The sequence below is a fragment of the Falco punctatus genome, assembly GCF_963210335.1.
Source record: "Falco punctatus genome assembly, chromosome: 4".
In the NCBI taxonomy this organism is placed as follows: Eukaryota; Metazoa; Chordata; class Aves; order Falconiformes; family Falconidae; genus Falco; species Falco punctatus.
In genome coordinates, this window is record NC_137583.1 from 68,544,412 (window position 1) to 68,570,241 (window position 25,830).

Consider the following 25,830-nt stretch of genomic DNA (forward strand, 5'->3'; position numbering starts at 1 on the left):
CTGCCTCTCCATACAGATTCCTAATTAAGGGCAGAAGCAAAGGGAACAACTAATTGTTATCACCAGTTTGGATTTCCAGACTAAGAAACCTCAGTTCAGGGAAATGTTGTCCAAATGTTATGCTAAACTGACCCACGGCCAGGAATTTTCAACACTGTGCTCATTGCTAATCTATATGCATCAAATCATGCACATTTTTCCCTTTTAGCACCTACCACTTGTGCCTGAAGACCATTCAGCTCTTGACAAAAGCTCCTGCCGAAAAGGTGGTATTTATCTTTTCCACTAGCCAAAGGCGTGCAGGAGAGGAGACAGCAATCCTCATGTTTAATGACTGATATCTCATACTGGATTATGGACTTCTAGTACCTGCCACCACAGCCAGCTGGAGGACGTTTTTGCAAAACCAAGTCCTCAGTACCTCAAAGGTACTTTGTGACCCTTTGACGGCTACTGCTACCTTATTTAGATAACTTCATCCATATATCTACTGTTTGAGACACATTTTTTCTATGCAATTTAAGCAATGCAACTATAAAGCTCTTAATTGGGCATAGTTACACAGAAATTGAGTAACAAGGCTGTACAAATGGCTGGCAATGCCAAACACACTTTTGGCTAAGCAGGTGCTCAATTTGGCTGATTGCAAAGGGAAAATGAGCCCTTTGATTTGGATCAAGTGAAACAGTGTCCAATTTGTAATTAGACATCTAGTGCAACTCCTGGCAATTTCCATGGTAGCACAAGCACATGTGGAAGGGAAGGTTCATCAGCTGGCTCCCAGAAGGCAGGAGAAGGTAGGGTTGTCATCTTTTTCTCCCTTCCCGTCTGTAGCCCAGCATTCATCTCAGCTGGCTTGTGTTATAAAAGACACAACTGCAAATCTTGCCTGTCTGGTTTGGAGGGCTCCAGAGGGTTACCCCAACTTTTAGCTTCTCTCACAAGTAATACCAGACATCTATACCAAGCAATTATTTTATATACTTTCCCTTTAGGTCATCTTGCAGCAGGCGATTTCTCCTGTCTGTGGCCCAGCCTGGGAATCACTCCAGTCCTAGCACATAGGGATTCTCAACAGGCCAACACATTGAAGCAGTGTTTCTGCCTTAGGCCCTAGCAGCAACAACCTGGGCCAATAAATCTTCTGTCCTTTACAGATGCAAAACAATCCAGAAAAACCTGTACAAAATCTTATCTCAGAGTAGGTCATCACTAGGTTGATGATCAGATGTATTAAAGACCATTTTTATGCTCAATTGTACTCATCAGAAATCTACCAGATTAAAAAAAAATGGAAAGTTCTTTTTAATATGTAGATGGGAAAGGTGTCAGGAAGACAATAGATACTGCCAGCAATTACATGTAAGAATTTGGAAGCACATTACACCTCTAAATCAAGGATGTCTATTACTATTCACACACATAACAGTGCCTGAGTTTTTAATTAGAGATCATAAATCATTATGTAGCCAAAGTAATAAAGTACATGCAAGCTACTAACCTAGAGACAGCATGACTATGCCAGTCCTAATTGTCAGGTATAGTTTACATCTTTGCAAAATTTGGGGAAAACAGACTGTGAAAACTGGATTTCCACAAGTAGAAGAAATTTCTTCTATCGGATGAGATCAGTCAGAGAGCTGGATCCCATATGTGCATTTGTGTGTGTATCCCCACATGCAAACATTTATACAGATATACATGCATGTGAACATACATATAAGTTCCTAAGACCAAGAAAGGTATTTTTTTTAATTTTGACACTTTTTAAAGCTAATTCAGATTTTTATCTAACTGATGCAATGAATAAGAGACAAAGCAGTTTACATCATTATCAGGATAATCCATTACCCTTCAACGTTTTGAAACTATCCATAGTTTTAAAAAACATTTAGCAAATTATGAGTGAAACACTTAAATTTAGCCTGTTGTTCAGTACGCCTAGAAGCTAACATTTAGTAATACCAATATCATGCAAATGAATTACAAAGGAAAATTTAACATAGTCAGATTAGTCTGTGTGAATGAGATCACATTTATAAAAACACATTCATATAATATATATAGTTAAAAGACTATATACAAAGAAATCTCAATAAATTGTGTCAAAAACTAAATCTTTTTCATGTATTCTTTGGAACAACCATACAAACTTCAGCTGTGAGCTCGATCTCAGCCAACAGAAGAGATTTGTTGATACTCTAGGGTAGCCAGTTTTCACAGTTCTCATTTTCAAACTGCTGCAAAGTGATAAATCACACCTGCAATTTCTACTTATTTGCTGTATTTCAAAATTACTTGGTTCAAAAATCCTTGTGAAGTGATAACAACAGTAGCTTGTCATTAGTTTAGATTACAATTTTGGTGGACAGCATTTCTGTTTGGGTGCTTTAGAGGATCACTGCTTTTAATTGTATGCATGATAAGTAAAATCGACCAAATCCACACTTGACTGGGATTGTCCTGAAGACAGAAGACGTTCCTCCACCAGCCAGTAGAAGGTCCAGGATATTTCTGGGCAGACTGTAAAGTTAATTATAACTTTAGAGGTAATACCCTAACATTTAAGTGGTTGGGCTCTGTAAAACATGCAATAATTACACCCATTCTCAATATGAATTTTAATCCTTTAGAATATTTTTTAAATACATAGATGTGTGTCTGCTGGTTTCAGTTTCCCTGTTCTGTATGTGAAGCCCTCAGCTGAGATTTTGAGGCGAGAGGTTCATTCCATCCCCTATTGAGTTCTTTCTTTCTGACCAAAGGACAAAATGCCCACCCCTCCCAAAGCGCCGAAGGCTTGACTTCGAGGCCAGAACCCCGCAAGCGGTGTGTTTGCTGTTAACCACCTTCTCTTGGGTCTCCGTGTTGCTTTGACGCCGGCTGCGGGCGAGGGGACCGGGACCGCCATCAATCCGCGCTCTCCCGGTGCTGTCCAAGGTGACGCCGCCGGCTGCCCCCGGGGCTGTCCCAGGGCACCGCACCGGCAAAACCCTCCGGGGTTCGGGGGACTGCAGTATCAAAGTCACGACTGCAACCTGCTCCTCAGTTCTAAAGGCAAAATGACACGTACAGATCAGAGCGCTGCCTTCTGAATCTTAACAGGCCCCCTCAAAACAACCCCAAACAAACAAAGGTTAACATCTGTGTTTGGAAAAACTTACGTCATTTTGGCCGTTGTCTAATCACAGTAGGTTAAAATGCATTCGGCACGATTTTAAGTTTCTTTAAACTTCCCAGAAACATATCTCTCTGCTGCCTCAGTAAACCTGGCAGCTTTGAAAGCAAAGTCAAAATTACAGGGACACAGAAGTTGCATTTTTAACAGAGACTGCATGCAGCCACAGAGATCTATTTGGCAGGGAGGGAGAAAAAGAGATCTGTGTGTATGCTCGCATACACCTCCACTGTTTCAGGCAACGTATAATTTCCCTTGTGAATAGCTATAAAGTTATTGTAGCATTAAAGCTGGATAGACCTACAGTAATGGTATTTCCTGACATTTCCAAATGTTAAAAGGTCAACAAAAACAGTACGTATGGAAACAATCTCTTGTCATTACATTCTATAGCATGAATTAAATAAACTTTTCCTCTTTTTTCTCCCTTCTCCTGTCATTCAACGTAAAAATCTAAACTATGACATCAAAACAGCATGAAACCAGTAAGAGCTTTAATTAAAGAAGAATTCAATAAAAGCAATCTATTCTGTTTCAGTCAGATCCACTTTTTCTTCACTTACTGACAAGTTAATGAAATTCCAGCAGTAACCACTGACAAAAATGTGAATCTGTCCAGAGAAAGTCTATCTCAAAAGGAAGCTTCTAGTAGCCAGAGCCACCCACCCCTAACCAGTAAACATACTGGTGTCCCCCAAGGCAGCAATATTTACTGCTTTTGCTTTATGTATTGTGCAAGACCACAGATCCCAGTGAAGCAGTAAGGTAGGCCAGCCATTGCCTTGTATGTGCCAACAAGCCCATCAACAATAACTTTTCAACTGCTTTTGAAATCAGACTAGAATCCAGTTTCTCCAAACATCAGCCTTAATCCGGATAGATCACACATTAACAGAGAGCTCGGCACTGGGATGCTCAGTGTAGCTGGGCGCTGCCCACAAGCAATGTCACAGGCTGCTTATCCGGCCCAGCAGAGAAATGCGGCTGTTTTTGCAGCATGGATCTGAGACTCCAGCTCTGCACAATGGTTGCCCTTTCTTAATAGCTTCTTGTATCGTCGGACAGCACAGGTTACGTTTTCAGTGTGTTAAGCTATTTCAGTTAAGCACAACAGGGCTGAAACAGCAAAATTGTGACTCGTCTGACCTGATACTGTGGCCCTCGGTCATCTTGCAGGCTGGAACAAGGCGAACAACCGGACTGTTGACAGCAGTGCTCACCCCCAAAGCCACGGCACTGCAAAGTTCCCTTAATCTGGGTGAAAAAGAGTACCCTTCTGCATGATGAGACTGAAGGACTTTGGACAGAAGACAACCACTGCAGCTGCAAGAGAAGTGGAGATACGCATTGGCTAGTGAGAGTGAGGGACTGACCTGGTGCAACACCCTGAAAACCCTGCTTTGTTCAGAAGCATATAGACATAATGTGCAGCCTGTGCGAAGAATTACAACAATAAGAAAGGGTGAGGGAGAACATATTTTTATGAAAGCTCCTCAGCTTGGGCCACTGATATCACTATTGCTTGGGTTTGCTGAAGTCTGGGGTGGAAGAGCCAGCCCTCCTCTGGGTCAGTTACAAAAGCCACTTAGCTCCTTTATGGACCCATGTAGAGAAACCCACCCCATCACTTCTCTATTGTTTTGGACTTCCATCACCAACCCTTTAAAACCCTGTTCTGGTTTTTCCTATCCCAGTTTTCCATCTTTCACTCTTGATTGACATTGACCCATTTGAAAATGATGACAATATTCAGGAAAACACATGAGGAACACTTGCATTACGTGCAGGTACTCAGTCCCATGAATGAGGCCACCAACAGAATTCAGAGCAGTGATCTACGCTGAGAACGGTGAGGCAAGGGCCCCAGGACCATCAGTGCCATGTTGCAATGACATCTGACAACAAACATCACCCAGAAGGATGCGATTGCCTGATGAAGAGGCAATAACAAACCAAACCTCGCATCAAAGAATCACTGCTACAAGAGTCCTAAAAAGTAGGTCTGAGGGAGCAGGCAGTTCTGCCAAAGTCAGTGAGTGAGAAAGACTTGGAGATATCTTCTGCTGCCAGTTCCTGAAAGAGTTTCCTGGGCTTTCTCTGTGTTTAAATAAATAAATCAGACTGCACCCAGGATGCTCCTCATTCCATCACTAATTTCTTCTGCAGGGAATAACCTGGTAGAGCCAAAGCCAAAACGGAGATTTCTAAATGGCACCACCATCTCTGTGCTGTCCAAAGTGTGCCCCACTCCCACCTCCACTCCCGCCGCTCGGGCAGTACAACCCCACCAATAAGTTATAATCAAAAAATAATATCCAGCTGTGCCTGCTGAGAAATACCTCAAGTGCTGTTGCTCACCTTGGGTTCTGTTGGGAGGCCAGTTTACTGTAGGCACCTCAGAGCTTTGGGTGTAGATCACCAACCACGTCTAGAGAAGAGCCTATTCAATACTGAAATTCTAGTCTGATCTCATGTTTTGTATGGCTGTGACAATAACTCCACTTGTGGCTCTCTGCTTTCACCATTAGTGCTGCTTCTCTTGTCCCACATCTGAAGTAGGGCCTGCAAACTATACTCCTCCTAAACAGAAGTTATTTGCCATGCTGGCTTTGGCACTTCTTGGCCTTCTAGACATCTGGTAAGTTATATTCAAATTGTTTTCCATACACAGAAAATGCACAAACCCATACAGTGGTTGCATCATGCAGTGTTACCTCTCTCCCTCCCTGTTCTAGGGTATTTTCCTTCTGGAGGAAAAATCACCCTTGCAAACATCTGGAATAAGGCAATCTTCCTGCTTAGACCCACTGCTTCAGCTGCACAGTAGCACACATCTGATCTACGTGTGGAGGATGACACTTCCGCACCTTTCACCAGACATGTAGCCTCACATATGTTATGGAAAAAGGCAACAGACTGGTAATAGTGCAGAGCATAAACTGCTAGTTAGATCTTCAAACACACCCAATATTCTTCAGTTTAGAGGAAGACGCATGAGGCTCTGAGGACAGATTAGGGTCAACTACAGGAAGTTCCATCCCAAATGTTCTTTCCAGGACCTGGACCCGGTATGAATACGGTAGGAAAAGCCTCCCTAATAAGTCAAACTCTTTCTTCTTTCACTAAATAAAACAAACATTTTTCTAACCTGTATTGTTTCTGGCTCTGCTCACTGCTCAGCCCCTTACTACAGCTTACTTCAGAATTCCTTGCTGGGTGTTTGGCAAAGCAAGTATGATCTATAGCGTGACCTTGCAATTCAGTGCACCGCTGTCATTCTGTATAATGCACTGTAAAGCATAGCTTTTATTGGAAATGAAACTGCATAAATAAACACTCTTACTTTAATGTGAAGTAAAACATTTTGCATTACAAACGTGCAGATTCAGGTTGGGATAAATTAGTTACTAGAGAGCCAAAAATCAAGCAGCAATGTGCCTTTATTATTTTGATCCTTTTAAAATGTAGACAGTGTTTAGTAATTTTGTTTCAGTTTTGTAGTCTTTCATTAGGAGGAAGATTTCTTTGCACACTATAGAGAGCTGAATGGGATTAAACCCTTCTCTGGTGCTCTCTTCATCCACATGAGCTTCAACCTTCTGCTCCACCACGATGACTATAAACAGTCACTGGTTGCATGAAGTAAGGAAAAAGCATAGTGAATCCAGTTTTGCAAACCTGATCAAAGATGAGCCGAGCTTTAGTTATCTAAGTGGAATCTCTCTGTCTCTACCGTAGTATCTTAACTTGTCTTAAATATACTGACAGCTTGTGGAAAAAACATCTAGTCAATGCATGCACTCTAACACATACTTTAATTTTGTGGTTTTTTAGCCCGTTATTAATTAAGCCATCACTGTTTGTTCAGAATTTAAGGCTGACTGCCTCCAGTGCTCTTAAAAAGCATAAAGGCAAAATTCATAGGCATCAGTCTTGCATACAGCACGAGAGGTGACAGTAACAATTATGTGTCTGGAAGGAGACACCCCAACCAGGCTGCAGACGGTTAGCTAATCTTATTCCAATGTGTCATTTTGAGAGAAAATAAACCTGCCCTGGTCATTAGCTATGTAAAATGCTTGGATCATTAGGCTAATTCTGGCAGTATTTTGCTGGTTGGGTTGGTTTTTTGGTAATATACTCACAGTTATTCAGTTAAATACCTGTGCCAGAACTTTCATCCACAGAAAATGCTGCTCCTCCCTTCTAAGCACCTTGGTGCTTTGCTGAACAGGTCGCAGTGTCACAACTGACACCCCTCAGAGAGCCAGCACCAGCCACTCAACCTGCTCTCAACTGCAGACCAGCCCCAGGGAGCTTGTTTGCTCCAGAAAATATCCCCCAAAACAAAAATAAGAGAGAACATAATGAAAAACAGAGCTATAGGATAGCAAATGCAGCTGCTTTTTCCTTCCTCCAATACTTCAAGGCCATCCCTGCAATATGGATTTCATTAATGGCTCAGAGACAGCACTGCAGAATTACAAGTTCAAGATGTTATTGGAAAAGCCACCCCATGACATTTTTATGTTGGTTTTTTGGTGTGGTTTTTTTCTTTAAATGTGATCTTTAAAACCAACTTTTTAAAAAGCGATTATTTGGTGCATTTTAATGCTGCCAGCCATTGGGCTGGAAGTGAGTATACGCATACGCACATAACCAACAGCAAAGACTTTCTGTGCAGCCTTCCCGCAAAATAGAAGGGGAGAAAAAAAAGCATGAGATGTAAGCTAGGTTTAAGCAGCAGAGTACAGCTCTTGAGTTTGCTCAACTGAAAGGTCTCTGGATCTGTCAGTCACTTCATCTGTGATTATACATAGATTGATGGAGCTCCATTCCTCTGTTCATAGTTTCCTACTAAATCACACATACAATTATTTCACAGTGCCATCATATTTGAAAGTCAGCTACTATAAACAATAAAGCATAATGCTGTCAGGCAGCCTCATGTTAGTAAACTATTAAGCCACAACTTTTTCACGGAGAAATATATGGATTTCATGTTAAAGAAAGTTTTCAACTCATCCAATTATCAGTGTTTCACATATATATAAAGCAATTAAATAAAACCACAGTGGAAACATGACACTGAAGTTCTGAAACAAGCTGTAAGACACTAATTAGTACTTGAGCTGCAGTACAGCCAGTCTCACTTCTGACTTGGCAGCCAAATAACTGCCACCCTCATCATGGCTGAGGCTGGCTGTGGTGGCAGAAGTGGGGCTTCCGCACGGCACCAGCACCAGGCTCGACCCCTCCCTTGAACCATACAGCCTCAGCTGTCACTGTGCCCCCCTGCATACCCAGTGCTCCAGAACAACCAGATCGCCATAATTCAAACAGGTGTCTTTTCATGCCTGGCAAAAAAAAAAAAAAAAAAAAAAAAAAAAAAAAATTACAGTGCCTGAATTTGTCACAAAGAAAACTCCTTGGTGTGTAGTAGGATACTATATCCTCAGCCAGGCACAGTCTGCCACAGCCCAGCTGTCCTCAGCCTCGCTGAGGCTGCCCAGCTTCTCTCACTGAGCGTGCAGGAAAGCACAAACGGAGCTGGCTGAACCTAACGGGCCCCTAAAGAGCTGTTCATAAAGCAACACTACTGGACACATCACCTGAAATGGAAAACAACAGGAAATGTTTCAAATTATGTGATGCACTGCTGCACTCTGGGACAAAATAACATCCCGTGTTTTGCCTGCTGAGACAGGAGAGACCTGCCCAATAAATGCAGGCTGTCCAATCACTTGCAGTGCATCTAGAAAACTATGAAAGACAGCTAAGAGGCTTCTACTCCAGAATATATTTATATATAAATGCTCTACACTTTATATACTCTATACATATGTGCCATAACAGGTTTCCTTGGTCATTTGTGATGAACCATCCTCAGCTGTCCCAGTACTGCCTATTAAAGAGAACACTGAATATTTAAAATCTGCTTAAGTCTTCTCACACACCACTGGTATAAGAATATTAAACTCATCCTTTCAGTCTTGTATTATGTATTCTTCGCCAGATTATTTTTTAATTATTTTTTTTTGTGTGTATGCACAAATCCCAAGGCATATGTGCAAATTAGGATTCCTGTCCCATGCCATTCTGGGCACATGTCTCGTTTACATGCTCATTTAAAAATGTGAGTCTTGTCATTTCAATCTGCTACAGTAATTTAGCTCTAACGCGGAACTGGTGCCAGGGTTTTGAAGGGTTATTTTTCCTCTCCATGGACAAACTGCTATACTGAAGTGGTTACATTCCTATTTAATGGCATGAAGCCACTTAAAAGAGTTAACCTTCTTTATGCAAATGTTAACAATTTTCTGGTAAAACCATTCCACTTGAAATAAAATAGAAAACCAACTGGTGCTGTTACAGAAATACACAGGTACTCTGAACCACAGCATGAAGGCAGAGAGTGCTCTTCAGCTCACATCTATGTCACAGCAAAATGCTGGGCGTAAGCTCCGAAATAACCAGATTGCTCTGGATATGTTTGCAAGTAAAATGAGTTTACTGTTAGCTCCATGTAATTATGTCTCACAGCATTCCCAATTCTTTTCCCTTTGCATAGCGTTACAGAAAGCAACACAGGAACTCATCATGCACCATGGATGGCTAAAAGAGCATCAGCAGCAGTCTCAAAGACAGGTAGACAGCTCTGAGGCCAAAGCAGAGGCCCAAAGCATACCAGAGGGTAAGAAATGTGCTGGAAACTGGGTGCCACGTCTGGAAGATGTATAACTTCATCTTGCAGATGCTGAGCTGAGTGGCCAGAGCAGTTGTCTTCAATTATGGTGAGAGCCAAAGGGTGGAGAGAAACAAAGAGGGTAACAAGAACTAGATGCTGTTCTGCCAGCTCCTGAAAGATTATATGTTTATTCATTTTGTTAGTTACCAAAACACCGAGTGTTTTCAAGGGAAATCTAGACTTTGTATATGTCTGTGTGCAATACAAGTGCACAAACTAATCAGCGTCCAAGACGGTAGTTAGCTGTAGCGGATGCCAACAATACTGATGTTTATTATTTATAATACCCTCTTGGTCAAAATCCAGGAACCTGGCACATGTACTGAGGCATTCTGAATTTCCCAAAAATTATCATCATGAGTAACTTGGCGATTATTATCTGCAGAGCACCCAAGTATGTGCTTTGTAGCACACACTGTCCTTGTCCTAAATGCTAATACTCCTATTCTAAATACCACTTGTCAGAAGAGAGGACATTTGGGCAGGGAAGGTTTAGGGTCAGAAATGACATGATTTATGGCAGAAATACCATAATTCTGCTCAGTAGACATTGGCACTTCTTCAGGAAATATTGATTAGATGGTGAAAAGCATAGCTTGCTCCTTTGTGGAACAATTCACTCTAGCTGGGCTCTTCACACTGAAATATATTATATATGAAGCAAATGACAGGCAGAAAACTCAGAGAAGACTGTCAACCCACCCACACCCTCACTGTCTCCCACTTGCAGCACTGCCTTAGGCCATGTAAAACATCCCTTTGAGGCACAGGCACTGCAGCTACAAATGAAAAAATAGACCGATTTTAGCTCTAGGCCTGTGAGTCTCCACATCCAATGCCATTCACAGCTCCCTTTCTCCACTGCCTCAGGTTTAAGTGTAACTTACTCCCAAGACTGTGCCTCTCCCTGTTGGTAGATCTTCTGTCACAGGGCACCATCCCTCCCTTCCTCCTGTCCATCACCTGGTTTAGGTCTGAGCCACCGTTGCAGAGATGCTCTGCCACCACCGTGCTCCTCCGTGTAGCATTCTCAGGCCACCTGCTGCTCAAAACATACCTATGAGTCACACCAAAACAAAGCTGTACCAGCCCATATGATTTGTTTTACCATGCAAGGGCAAGTTCCACTGCCGGCACTCAAGCGTCTTGTGATTAGTGTTTTTTCCCTTTACTGTATCAGGTCTGGTTTAAGTTGTAGATATTAATAGTTGACACTGCCCTGTTACTTATACTCTAAATCACCTTGAAAACGCTGGGTGGCATTAAATAACAAAGTAAGTATGTGCAATAAAATAAATGCATTGTATATACTAGAAGGATAACATTCTTTAAATGGCTGGAATCTCAAATGAAGCATGAATAAGGAGCAGCGTAACACCTTTGGAGAGGGCGAATCTGAACCAGCCAAATTATGGGTTCTCAGCTTTTCAGTATGTAAGAAATCTGTAATTTTATTTGTCATAACTTACAACAGGCCTTGAATATTTTTATCCCTCCTTAACTAAAAGAATAAATCAGAGAAATTCATGGTGTTATGCAAATGGAGATACTACCAGTTCAAAACAGAGGGAATACAGCTTAAGGCCTGGCTCTTTGAGATCTTAAACTTTCAAATATGGGGGGGGGAGGGGGAGAAGGACTGGTATGATTAATTTTTCTACCAGTTCCAGAAAAAAAATGGATATAATAAATTACAGAAAAGAGAAATCTATGGAGCTTATACCTAATACCCATCAAATGGTGTAAGCAGCAGCACTGCCAGCTGTGCACATAAGATCACACTTTTCTGGTGGATTAAGGGTCTTTTGTTAAACCTTCAAAGTTTCAAAACTTGCTGTTCTGAATTCCACAGCCTTTTGAATAGTTTGTGAAAACAGTTCACCAACACACACAATAGTTCAAACACCGTGGTATATAATACAGAGTATGGGCTGGCATCAGTCACACTCTTGGTGTTGAGGACACTGTGGGTTTATTATAAACTGTTTACCAAGGAGAACATTACCTGGAAAGAAAAGAGGTTGCATAGATTAAAGTTTTTCTTCCAGATCAATGAATGCCTTATGTTTGAAAGTTACTGCTACCACCAAATTGTTCACATGTGCAGGGCTATGTTATAAAAATGATACCACTGGAGTTCAAGAGGTATTAAAAAAGCAACAGGCAAAATCCTAGCCAAAAAGATATTTTATCTTTGTAGACAGAACTTGGTAAACTAAGTTTCACATTTTCCTCCAAGATTTTCTACTCCTGATGGAATACGCAGATGATAAAAAACACGACAGAGTGTTCAAAAGACGGCTGTCAAAGATTCTTACTTTTCTGCAAACATAAACATAGCCTGTGATTTGGCAAATGAACATAATGTTTTTATGGGTTTATGGTTAATTTTTCTAATCCTGACCATGATGAAAACTTTGAACAACCAATACATAATTTATACCTGCAATTTGCTAGAACTAGAACTGTTAACTAGAAACAGTATTTAGTTCTCCCTCTAGCTCCATCCTATCCTATTTACAATCTGATAATCTGGTTTAGAATAGTTACCTTATAGATTTACAAGCGTCATATGTGGTCACACGAAGAACACACCCTTTAAAATATATATTTGAAGTATTGTCCCAAAATAATGTTATGTTTGTTTACCTAAAATCTATCTCACACATGCAAAGTATCAAGAGTCATTTGAAACTTAAAGATCCATAATAAAGTTCTGAACAAGAAAAATAAAGGCTATGAACATATGCTTACAACCACTCTATAATTATCAACAAGGCTTTCTTTATGAAACTCTTGTTTCCCTTAGTTGCTGCTTTAGTTAAATCCACACAGGACTACAGAAAGGGAAACATCTCAGTTCCTGTATAAAATACAATCTTTTCCCTCAATGGCAAGAGGAAAATCATGATGCATAAGAATTCTTTAATATATTTGCCTTTAGAGTTTATTGACTTTACTTCTACTGGTATTTTACCATGTAGAAATAACATTTAGTTACCAAAACTGAATTCTTGCTGACTTAAAAACCCATCCATTCAACTACATTTCTGAACAAGTTGTATTAATTTAAGCAGCATGAAGCTAGCTGGGCAGAGCGAGCTAAGTCAACCAGCTACATTTTAAAGGTTTTCTTTCTTAAAAAAAAAAAAAAAAATATCAAGCTAAAAACGCTTACCATAAATCAGGATTCAGTGACTGAAAAGTGGAGCAAACATCCCTCTGGGATAATAAATCAAGTTAGTACTTGAATTTGTATCATTTTAGAACATCTTTCAAATTTATTTATTAGGTAGCTGAATGATTTTATCTTATCCATGCGTATTCATCTAGTTCTGCCTGTATCAAGCTGTTCCAGACGGCATCTCTTTGAGCAGTAGCCTGTGCCATGTTGGAAAGGGGCTGCCATTGATGAACATGTTTTTGATTTTGGAAAAGTGAGCTGTCTGCCTTTATCATGGATTAAGGTATCATTCGAAGGTACATAGTACGCTCAGCTTGGAGCAGGCCAAGGTAGTCTCCGTCCCTGCCAGCCCTCCAGCCAGGTTCTCCATCTGGTTCTCATAACGCGCCCCAGCTACATTTCATCTCGTAAGCTGAAGAGATGATGCTAGATTAAAAGCAGGCCCAGCAGCGATAGGTTTCAGAAGTTGGTGCAGGTATTCTAATTATGTAACACATGTAGTCATTTCTGGTACATAAATTGGCTTCTTACTGGTACGTATTTTATTGGTACCGGTTTCTCCAAGAACAGGCACTTTAAGGTAAATGGCAACAGCCCCGACCAGTGCACCAGGGTAAGGAAAACTTCACAGAATCATGGAATTATTTGTGTTTTGCCTCTTCAGTCCACTTTTAACTAAATACTGGAAGACTAGCAAAAAGCAAGCTGCTTAAACCCTTGCAGTCACAAAGATGTCTTTCCCCTGGTCAGGAGATGCTGCAGGAGGACTTGTATTTTCTGAATTCTACTATGTTATCAACTGCATTTTCAACACCACAGCCTCTACTTTGCAGCAGACGTCACCCCAGAGCAGATCCTCAAGCTCACACAAAGCCCCCCAGAGTTCAGTGGGATTCAGGGGCTGTAAGCTTCCTAACTGGCAGTTCCTATTACAGCAGTGGGGACAATTGTACCAAGAACATCTGATTTACAGTAGCTATAAATACTTTTTCAAGAGGAGCATACAAAGCCGTATAGCAAGTATTACACTTGCTCAGCGACATCCTTCTGAGTATTGGCTGAAATGACTTCCATTGTATTTGAAATAAAAATGATTTATTTAGGCCAACATTCAGGAAAGCATTCAAGAATAAGTTTAAATAAAATAAGCTAGATGTAGAATAAAATAAATCATCTAAAGTACACAGAAATATCTGGCATGGAAATTTTTTGAACCCTTTTTAGTAGATTTCTGACATACTTAAAACAGAGCAGAAGTAATGAACCTCCTAATGCAAGGAATCACATGGTTTCTCCAGCAAATAGAAGGTAAATAGCCTCTCAGTTGAAAATTGACAATTTTAAAACACCACCTCTCCAAAACCAAAACAAAGTCAGTTTGCTAAAAGTGGTGCAAGCCAGAAGTGACTGTGTAAGCTATTTCTCTACCCTAATGAAACAAGCACCAGCCCTTTATGTATCCAGCAGATAATTGGGCTTATCAAGCACAACACAGAATTTCTATTGATTTGGCTGTAACACAAGCCAGCAGCTAGTGCTAGTGTCATCTCAGGATCTTGCCACAAGGACAGTTATATTTGTACCAAGTGCCAGCTCTGCCATATGCCACTGCAGTCCAACCTATTAAAAACTACTGATCAGCTCTGTGACTTTTCCCGTGCCCAACCCCCCCCAGCCTGTGAACACCCAGTGAACTAGCAAACTGCTTGTTTTGATACACAGCAGACTTGAAAACTCCCCAATTTACCTAGGGAGATTTTTAGCAGGTTTCCTGGATTTCTCACTCTTGCTTAAACCAGTGTGTCAATAAACAGAATACCTTCATGCTTAGTATGAATTTCATATTTCTCCTGAACTGTCCTGGAATCCTGAACTTCCACCTGTCCGACATGAAAGGAGCATTTCACAGAATTTACTGTTTAGTGGAATCTACCCTACAGGATGCCTTTTTTTTTTTTTTTTTTCCCTTATCCCACAGGAGGGTAAGGCTCCAAGTCTGTTGAAAAAGTTCAGCGGGGGACAGCATTATACAATCTCTGTGTGCATTGTAGCCCTATATTTAAGAACGCATTTAGTTACAATTTATTTCCATGGCCTGTTTTCTTTTTCAGCAGCCTGTGTGAATTCTTTCAGGATGACATTAAATCATTCAGCTGCACCCATTGTGTTGGATTCAATATAGAGTGGACCAAAGAACGTATAGGCTGAATGCCACTCTGTCTCTTAGGAATTACATGCTTGGTAGAAGTAAATTATGGTGTATTATAATACTAAAATATTGTCAGGAGTTGTTTGTGGCTAAACACTAAAACAAAGTAATATGTGGCAACATCTGAGACACAATTGACTTAAAGCGATTTGCTCCAAGGAATTAGTTACTAACCAAAATGACTGCCATTAACTTGTTCTGTAACAAAACTTTGCACAAAAGACAAACAAAAGCACTTTATGTGGCCATGGAAAGCCCCATCCTTAGGCTAACACTCAGATAGACGTTGGGTCACCCCTCTCAGCCTCCTCCACTCCATCTAAACTGAATAAACCAGGTACTTTACTTTGAAGTTGATCCTCCCCACCTAGGCTTGAGCTCTGCGTTGATTTGTTTCTGTGCTCAGTGCCACAAGGCAACTTTGCACCCCCAGTGCTCCCCATATGCTCTGAACTACTTTCATTTACTTTTCCCTTTTCATTTTACCCTCTCTGTTTCCCCAAGCCCACTGGAGCCATCCTGACCAGAGTCTCTGGATGCTATCACAATACAAATAATTTGAGGTGAAAAAGGCTCCATTCTGAAAGTGAAAGAAAGTGGACCCTTGGAAAGAATGTGAACCTTTCTAGAATAAGTAAATGTTATTCAAATAACTGGCTTTTGTCTCTCTCTTTATTTCTTTAAAGTTAATTACAAAGAAAGAAGTCACCAGGACAAAGATTCCAGGAGTCTCCTTGGTATATATCAGGCAGCACACACACTGCACACCAGTAACAATGAAATGACCCCTTGAAATACTGCATTTCTTGCCAAGCATAACTTCTTCGAAGAGTTTAAACTTCACCTTTGGCCAAAATTTGAGAGCTGAAAGTCCTTCTTTTCTTAGTTCAAGTTGGGGCATGATTCAGAGAAAGGAGAAGAGGCTAAAGCAATCCACCTCAGCTGATGTTTTCAGTAGAAAAGCAGCTCCAACAGTTACAAAAGATGCTCTCAGCCTCTAAACCCCCAAGTTCTCCTCTGGGATTAAAACTATCGGACTCCTGTCATCAGTAATTTGGGTGCATCTCTTTCCCAGCATGCCTGTGGAAACATCTCTCTGTGTTTGGCCAGGGATCCAGACCTGGGGTCCTCACCAGGCCAGAGTCTGAACTAGAGGACAGAGGAGCAATGTCAGAACTGGCTCGTGACAGACCCCATTTGGGTTGTACTGCAACGGTCCATCAACACACAGAAATTGGAGTCACCAAGCTGAACAGCTTAATTTAAAAACAAATGGAAAGCAAATACCACAGCGCCTTACTCCTTCCGCTCAAGTTTACAGCTTTGTTACTGTGACTCCTGTGCACTTGATAGATTGGATACTAATGGGCCACAGGAAACAAAAACAGATGACTAACATTAGCCAGTAAGTGGAAGCACCAGGGAAAGCCCAAAATAGGCTGCTTTTAGCTCGTCCATGTTATCCAGCTACTCAGAATAAGCACAAACACTGAGAAAATTATTCATAATTTGCACTTAAATAGAATCTTCTATTAGAGGGTATCACAGTAGTTTATGACTATTAAATATTTGGTACTAATGGGATAAGCATCTGACGCTCATCTGCAGAGAAAAACGCATCAAAGAATAGCAGACAGTCAAACTCCATAAGTGTATTGCACATGCCACTGTGGGTGTTGCTGAAAATATGGAAAACATTTAGAAGGGCAAGCGAAAATAGCTGTAATATAAAATCCCTTCTGTCATAAGACTTCAGAAAATAGTTACTCTCAAATGTTTTTCCTTCCACACTGCTTTCTGTTATGTAAAAAAAAAAAATAATTTCCCTCTCTCCACAATCTCCCTCTTCAAAAGAAAATGAGTGTTTGATTCCACCAAAACAGTTCAGTGTCATGAAACAGATCACTGTTTTTGAGGAGAGGAAATCCCAGCTGTTTTCCTACATCTTCTGCTCACAGAACTTAAGTTGCTTTGGGCAGATACTAACAAAGTAACTGCACAAAGTGAAACACTTTAAAAAATCCAAAATAGGCCAAACAACCGTCACTCTCCCCACATCCTGCACACTCAACCCTGTGAATCGAAAGTGTCATTTGACACTAAAACCTCTCCTGTGGAGTTTGCCTCAGTTTCTTGCCTGTATTTAGAAAAAATAAAAGAAAATCACCACTGTATCAAACAACAGAAAACGGTTCAGCACATAGAGTAAGGTTCCCAAGTGATCTACACTGGGACAGTTACAAGGGATGTGTACCAAGCAAATAGAGATAAAGCCTGCGAAGACTGAATGCCTGTTTTGTAGGGCTTCAAGCAGATAGCCTTTCACTTGCATCTCCCAGTCCAGTTCACAAAATAAGCTGCTGCCATCTTATGGAAGAGACCTCGAAAAGCACTTGGTCCAAAAACAATTGCTGCATTTCTTCATCTCCCTTTGTTTACTTTGTGATTAATAACTGTTTTGACAAAGAATTTCCTTGCTTTGCAAAGATCTGCCTATTGCGGTGAGTTATCCTTTGTGGAAGTTCCTTTCTCACCTATGATTTTACAGTAATTTTCAGAGTATCCAGGAAGTCAGACGGAGTAGTGTACCGAGAGAGGGAACAAACCAGCCAGGCTGTTAATCCTGACACTGCCTCGGACAGAGGTTTCTTGTACGATACAACAAAAGCCAGCTGGAGCCATTCAGCCACTACAGGATAAAGTCATCATTTCTGCCCAGTCTTAAGGCAGTCATTCTGTGTGCTCCATCTCTGGCCTTCTCTACACGGCCAGCTTAAACCAGTTTAACCAAAACTGTGGGTTTTAACATGCTTACTAAAATCAACGAAAACGTACCAGCTTAAGCCTGAAGCCACCGTGCACACAGGGGTTCAATTTCTCCATCTTTAAGGCACAAATAGCTACATTTGCAGAATGTCAGGGAGCTTTGCCGAGAGATTTTGCCTTTGATCTGAAAGGGAAATCTCTTTGCAAGCTTCTGTGTTACTGCACGAGAAAAAAGCAAGATTTCAGATAAGGACTGCCTGTAAGAGTGGTCAGCAAGGCTGACACTGTATTCAGGTGAATGTAGGACTCCCACGAGTTCAAAACACTTGTTGCTACCTAGGATGCAATATTCAACTTCAACATTTAAATCAAATACATTTTTGGAATGAGTATGACCAGCATGAGAGTCAGGATAAACACATGAGAGAAGCCAAGTGTTGTCCTCGCCTCCCACAGCAGCTGCACTGACCTGCTACCAGTGAGCCCGAGCTCCCCAGTCCTTCTGGGGCTACGAAGGGGTAAAATACAATCACTGGCCAGTCACTTACTTCCTTTAATCTGATGTGACCTCTCCTTTTTCCTCCTCCCTGTGAAAGAGTTTCCCATCCACTAATAACCAGGGAGAACATTATGAAATTCCTACTGAGAATAAACAGCTGTTAGTACCTAGATTTTTAAGCTGTATTAGCGAGATTTAGGTAACATCCAGGAATCCCCCATTTAAGCAGCACCCAAGAACCCTCCAGGAGTTAGCTGAGATGACATCTTGTCATTTGATAGCTATGTCTAGTAAATACCAAGTTCCACCAAAATTGCACAAAGTAGAGAAGTTACGGTCCTGTATCAGTGTGCAAAAAAGGCAAGTAGGAAGATACGGAGCTATACAGACATTAATCCCAGACAGTGCAGCAGAAAGATGATACAGTATGCCATTTTAAAATATGCTTTCATTCTTTATTCACTATGCTGTGAGGAGGCATGAACCAGAAAGCATAACTACACCAGTGACTGAAAGATTGCTAAAGGCTCTTATAACTTCCAGAGTTGCATGTAACTGCACAAAATGGGTCAAGTGAGTGACAAATGGCCCCATGAGTCAAGATCATAAGTCTTTAAACAAGATCGGCCAAAAGAAAAAAATAAAAAAATTAAACATTTTACACCATTTATTGGAAATGAGTATCAGGAACATCTGCTTTCCTTCTCTGGGACAAACACAAAGTAAGTGGTGAGGAAAATGATGCAGTTTTTCAGCTTTGACACGTCACGATCAGATAGTCTGAAGAAAAAGCCCACACTACATGGTACCCTTAAGGCCCATACATTAAACTGACATTGCTCAGAAGCCGAATGTCAGCCAGGAACCTCGGACAGTAGTACAGGCATGACATGGTAGGCACTCTCTCTTCATCAAAAGTTTGTAAAAATTGTTAGTCACAGCTAGTAACATGAAAAAGACAAAACCCCAAAACTGACAAACCACTGAGAAGGGCAAAGAAACCCTACAGAGACATCACAATCATTTGGCAAATTGAATCCATTGAAAGAGCACATATATCCAATGCTCTACATCATCCTTTCCAAGAGCAAAACTGTAACTGAAATCTGCGCTAATCCAGAGGAAGCATAATTGCGTCCTCTCCCTTACCCAAAGCCACAGCACTAGAGCTACAGTGCACGGCCAACCTTGTACAGGTACTCAAACTAATGGCTCCTGGGTCAGGCCATAATCCCTATTTCCCCATCCTCCCAGTGTGCCTAAATGAAGCTCATACAGAGCGTCACTGAACTGTTACAGGGAAGCTACAGCTACTGAACTAGGGGGAACGAACTGGTTTGGTTTAAGGACACTAGGTAAGAACTCAGGCATGTTAGGTCAAGCTGCAGGTTTCTGTCTCCTTGTGGGCTTTTACACAAATAATTTGTGCCCAAATACTCAAAGGGATTTTGCCACCTAAATGCTTCTACAGAAATCAAGACCCATCTTGCAGTGACTCAGCAAGCCTGTCTCAAAGCATTGCAGGGGGTTAATGACTGTGGAGAGCTCACGTGCTACGGGAATGGATAACTGCAGGTGCCCAAGACAAATATACTACCTTCTTTTTCTCATATCAGCTTGGAAAGTCTAATTTAGAAGCATTTCTTAGCTATGCCCCAAAATATCTACTTACAACATTTGCATTGGTCTTTAAATAAAAATTCCAGCACTTTCATAGCCCCTTATTAACCGAGAGATATAAAATTTCAGTAAGGAAAGAGATTGTGGTTTCAAGGGTCTACTTAGTCTCTAATCACACCATAAAAGAAAGATTATTTTTTTTTACATATAAATAAGATATGAAAAACACATTGCCTTTTGTCTTTTCTTTTTTTTTCTTTTACTTTTACTTTCCTAACAGGCTCCTCTAAACAGTTTCATTTAAAATAGCTTTTCTATAGTGCCCAGTGTTTTCTTTGGCATATCTGGAGAGCTGGGTTTTGGGATAAAAATAAATTGTACCAAAAGACCAAAACAGGATTAGGAGATTTGAAAGGACTTCGTAAAAATCAGTTGTGCACAGGCAAAGGGGGAATTTTTCAGTAGGTCATTTTAAAGATAAAAGCTCTGGAGGAAAGATTTCTGCTTGGTGGCAAACTCATCTAAACCTTGCAAAGCCTACAGGAGAGTCTGCAAGGAAGGCAGAGGTTACAGAGCATGAGAACATGCACAAATTCTCACATCTTAAAGCTATTTTACAAAAGATTAGGTAACATTTTTCGTACGATGCGCACATGCGCTTAAGCAATGGTGTAGTCCTAAAACGAGACCTTTATGTCAATCTGTCTTACAAACAGTTTGGGGATGGGGGAGGCAGAAAGGAGCAGATTCTCTCTTTTAACATTCACAGACCTGCTTTTTCATCTTCCCCCGCCCACCCCTGATTTTCTCTCTCACTTCCCCGTATCAGTTATGCTTTAAAAATATCTAGGGATCAAGGTGGATAAAGGGTGCATCCTACTTGCAAAGATGGATGCAGAAGACTGCTTGCACTATAGGTGTAAGTCAAGCTGCAGAGGATTTATTTCCAGCCCCTCTAGTACACTGGTAGCTGATAATGTAGGATGGATTTGTCTCTTCTGTGGGAGAACACAACACTCTCCTTCAACATGGTGCACGTTTCTAGAGCATGACGTGAGCAGCAAAATGTTCAGAAGGTACATAACCCCTTGCTAACAGATAGCAACTATTTTATTTAAGAGTTCCCCTATTAATCATAGTAATTCTTCTTGCAATGCAGACAGTGAATGTCTGCAAGTAATTACAAAATATCATGGTATTTTTTAGGATAAGCTGCCATCAAACTACGTTGCTGTCTCAGTGCCATGTAATTTCTTCCCTTCCCATTTTCAGCCATGCCTGTAAGACTGACCATCCCTAAAATATTTCCAATCTAATCTCCTTTTATTACTAAATTAACATTAGACCTAGAACATTCCACTAAGTATAGGGAAAACACACTAACGTTAATTGCTTTACATCTGGTCACTAACATATTAATAGCAGCCACTCTAGCAGGTTTCTGCCGCACAGCATTGCCAGGGCTAAGCGCGGCAGGAACGCGTGCGGAGCCATCACGCGTGGGCCTGGGTCAAGACAGAAGCATAAGCACAGAGTAAACAATAAAGCATGAATTTAAGTAACTGAACGGAAACAATTCTCAATTACATGATTTAATTAGAGATAGGAAATAAACTCAAACACGGTCTGCCATAAAAAACTGGGGGCTCTTCAGCATTTGTTTTCCCTCGATATGTTTTCATGCATTTCCAGGTCTGCTGACTTGATTCCTGCCGCACTGCAGCAAGGCACAACCAGGGCTGATCATCCCCGAGGATTTGCCTCAGCTCAGCAGTGGCTACTAACAATACCACAGCTTTTTAGGACTCAGTTAGGAGACAAAACTCCAAGCAGACATTCTGAAATATATGTGGTATCCCACGGTTGTTAAATTGAAAACTCAGGTTTCAATGAAGAGAAAAAAAGCTTTAGAGGTGTCTTCCTGTATACAAAATAAACACACACAGAGCAGTTAAGCTGCTTTTCTTGGAGCCACACTGAGAACTAAGTCTACTACCAGGTTTAAGCTTTTTTATATGGTTCATTTCCACAAACACTAATGCATTAAAAAAAAAAAAAAAGAGGTACAGGCTCAGGGAGAGATTACATGACTAGTTCTATACTGTATTACCCAAAAAGAAAAAAATTGAAAAGGCATCACTTGTCAATGAGCAGCTTTCCTGTCAGTAGAAAATGCAACTGCTTCTTTATTTTACCCGTCATAAATAAAATACTGTTCAGCTTGGTTCCGTTAGGCACATAGGCATCACCTGGCAAACACAGATTTGAGCAGAAGCCCCAGCTAAGGGAACACACTCTCATTATGGCAAAGGAAATAAAGGTTAAACAGAAGGACAAGCTTTCCATTATTAAGGTTCCAAAAAAAGTGGGAGGGGTCATCTGCGGAGGCAATAAAATCTTCATTGTTGGGTTTCTTGTAAGACTATTTTGAATACATGAATGGTTTGAGTGTACTTGATCCATCCTTAGGATAGAGAGAAAGACTACCATGGTGTCTTAAAGTCCTTTCCTGCTCTGTTTTCCCAGCCTAAGTCTGCAAACAAAGGATGTATTCAGACTTCAAGCTAGTACGATAAAACATTCTAATCTGTATACTATCAAGTTATTTTGACTTCTATAGAGGGCATGGCAAACGCATGCTGATGCTTCTGTTGCTTCTGACTACTACTGTGAAAAACATAGCAAATAATTTCCACTAAGCTCAGAAGACTGCTACTTGTATTTTGAGGAATGCAAAAGAACGGAAGCACTGCAGGCCTTCGATCACTGCTCTGCTGTCTAGCCGCAGCTTACAGGGGAAACTTCATTGCACTTCTTGATTGCTCTAGCCTCACACAGTTTGCCTCTCCCCTCTAGGCAAAAGGAAATTGCAAGACCAAAAAATTGCTTTTTCTTACTGTCTAAAGGGAGAAGAGAAGCCAGCAGCATATTCCCAGGATTAGACTCACCTGCTGGCTCAGTCCGTAGCAATCTGTTAAGCCAGCCCATTGCGTTTCATCACATTGACCTGTGAAACAACAGAAGTTGTCTTTATTCCATGTCCCAAGAAGCGTGCAATCCTAGGAGAAAAAAAATAGCATGGTAGGAAGGTGCTCCTGCCCCTGGAGCCAGGTCAGTCAGTCAGACCTTGCAGCCAGAGCAGGTCCATTCCCAAGTACGCTCCCTGCGGCACCAAACCAGAGAAGACCCAGGAAGCAGCCTGGTTTCTGGAGGGGGGTGTTCAACCATTGAACTCTCTGTTCCTTCAGATGGGGTGCCACCGGTACCTGAACCATCTCCCACATCTGTGTCACACCAACAGCGTACTCACACCCTTACTCATTTACCATCTTTCTACCTGGATTGCTACATACGTAGAGGGAGGCACAGGCATTCAGGCCTGACACAAAAGGGTACTGTTACATCTTCTGGTTCACAAAAGAAACAGCAATATGCCAAGATAATAGCATTATTGCGGCCATTCCGTGGACCTGGAAAAGGATTTCTGTGCCTTAACACATGCCTTTTCCAAACAGATCTGCTAATTTAGTAAGCCTTCACTCTCCTACAAGCTTTTACACAAACAAAACCGTAAGTTACAGAAAAGCCTGTATGAGTAATGCCTGTGGTCTTGAAAACAATTTGTTAATTCAAACATTATTGCCAAAGCTTGAACACTCCCAGTGCTCCAACAGATTACCTTGGGAACTGAGAGACCATTATTAACACTTCCTAAAACCCAGAAGGTCCTGTACTGAACCAGTTTGGCTCTGCAACTTTCTAGACTCTTCCCTATGTGCCCTGTGGCTACATTCAAACTCTGCCACCTGTGAGGACATTTTAGCCCCCAGGCCCACACGGCCCAGCTGCCCTCTGATCCCAGCTCAGGATGAGACCTGGGTCTGTACCTTTGCCTTGTCCCAGGGGTCCTGGCAGAGGGACACCAGTGTGTGCAGGCCAGACAGGAGCCAAGCACCTGAGGGGAGCTGCTGATGAAGTGTGACCGCAGCACGCTGTGGGACAGGCATGCTCCACAGCTGTGAGGGACATGGCGGAGACTGCCTTAGAGTACAGCTTAAAACAGCAGAGAAAGGGAAAGGAAGCCACTCTCCAAAGCTCCGTGCTAGGAGAGGCCATTTGCTACTACTGTTCGAAGTACGCTTTCCTCCACCTATCAGTCCCTACCCCTCCAGAAGAAAATTGGTCAAACTCTTTCTAAAACAGTTACCCACATGTCTTCTTGTGCTTACACCGCTCAGCTACAGGAGCACTTCATCAACAACGTTGCCAGCAGTGCTGCAAAGCACAACCTTGCCAAGATTAAGCGTCCCAACTTTTTTAAAAGCAATTCAACCATTTCCAAGTCAACATATTTTGCTGTATTTTCTTTATCAAATGAACAACCCAAAAGGCTAAGATTAAATATTAAATTAATATTAAATTAATTTAATATTAAAACAGTTTCTTTCTACCTGAAAACTAGACATAAACCAGGTAGTTTCACGAGTGGAACAGAACTCAGCCGAGTTCGCTGAACTCACTGAATGACTGAAAAATATGCACGCCCACTACAAACTGCAGTTATCAGTGCTTTCTTTGAGGCAGCACACCTATGAAACTTAAAAACATAAACCTGCAAGTTTTGCCATGAAATCTTCACTGTTTGTTGAGATCCGCCCAAGAGCGCTCTCATCTCCAACCCCCAGTCCCCCAGTGCAGTGGAAATTCTGCGGTCAGCATCTCTGACGTCTCCCAGTCTGTATTGCGAGGTGTATCTGTGTTTTGCTTCAACTGCATTGACGTTGGCAGCCGCACAGGTTTTCAGACCTCTTAGCACGTCCACAAAAAGCAGGTGGGTACTGCAGGGCCTTTCTGTGGCTTTGTCTAGAGAAACAGTGCTGTTAACCCACCTCTGAAACACCGGCAGATTGCCTAGCACAAGATGACCCCAAGCCTTCCCTTCCTGAGGAGTCTTCAGATCAAAAGGATCTCATTTTCCACACCCTACAGGAGGTAACAACATTTCTTCCAAACCGCTCCCACCCCATCTCTTACAATATTCTGACACACCACCACATCAGGTTTCTTGAGCAATGTGCCACACAGTACAGGTCTGTCACTGTCCAACACATACAGCCACCACCATCAGCCGTTACCAAACTCCATCAGGAATTCAGCTTCCCTGAAGTACAGCGTACCAGTCTCTGTGGTGCAGCCGGTTAGCGCGTCGGGCTGTTAACCGAAAGGCTGGTGGTTTGAGCCCACCCAGGGATGAGCCCCTTTCTAAGGGCCAACGCAGAACCTCAGTGAGGCCCAGCACTGGGAAGCACCAAGTCCTGCCCCCAGGGAGGAACAACCCCAGGCACCCGTCCAGGCTGGGGCCACCCAGCTGGGCAGCAGCCTGTAAGGAAAGGACCTGGGGTCTTGGTTAGACACCAAGTGAACATGAGCCAGCAAAGTGCCCTTGCAACCAGGCAGCCAACGGTCTCTCCGGCAGCATCAAGACCACCAGTTGCCACTGGTTGAAGACCCAGTGATCTTTGCCTTCTGCTCAGCGCTCCTGAGGCCATACATGGAGTGCTGTGTCCAGTTCCAGGCTCCCCAGTACAACAGAGGCATGGACATACCAGAGACAGTCCAAGGAAGG

General features: G+C 41.8%; 1 protein-coding gene across 1 annotated transcript in view; it reads left to right on the forward strand.

The window, feature by feature from the left end:
* The window catches only part of MKX (mohawk homeobox), a 113,317-nt gene that overhangs the window by 83,539 nt on the left and 3,948 nt on the right, over nucleotides 1–25,830 (forward strand). Inside the window, exon 6 of the mRNA XM_080386033.1 lies at nucleotides 1–25,622. This exon is cut by the window's left edge and continues 37,592 nt beyond it. The gene's annotated coding sequence lies outside the window, so the exon portion shown is untranslated. The remainder of the gene's footprint in view (nucleotides 25,623–25,830) is intronic.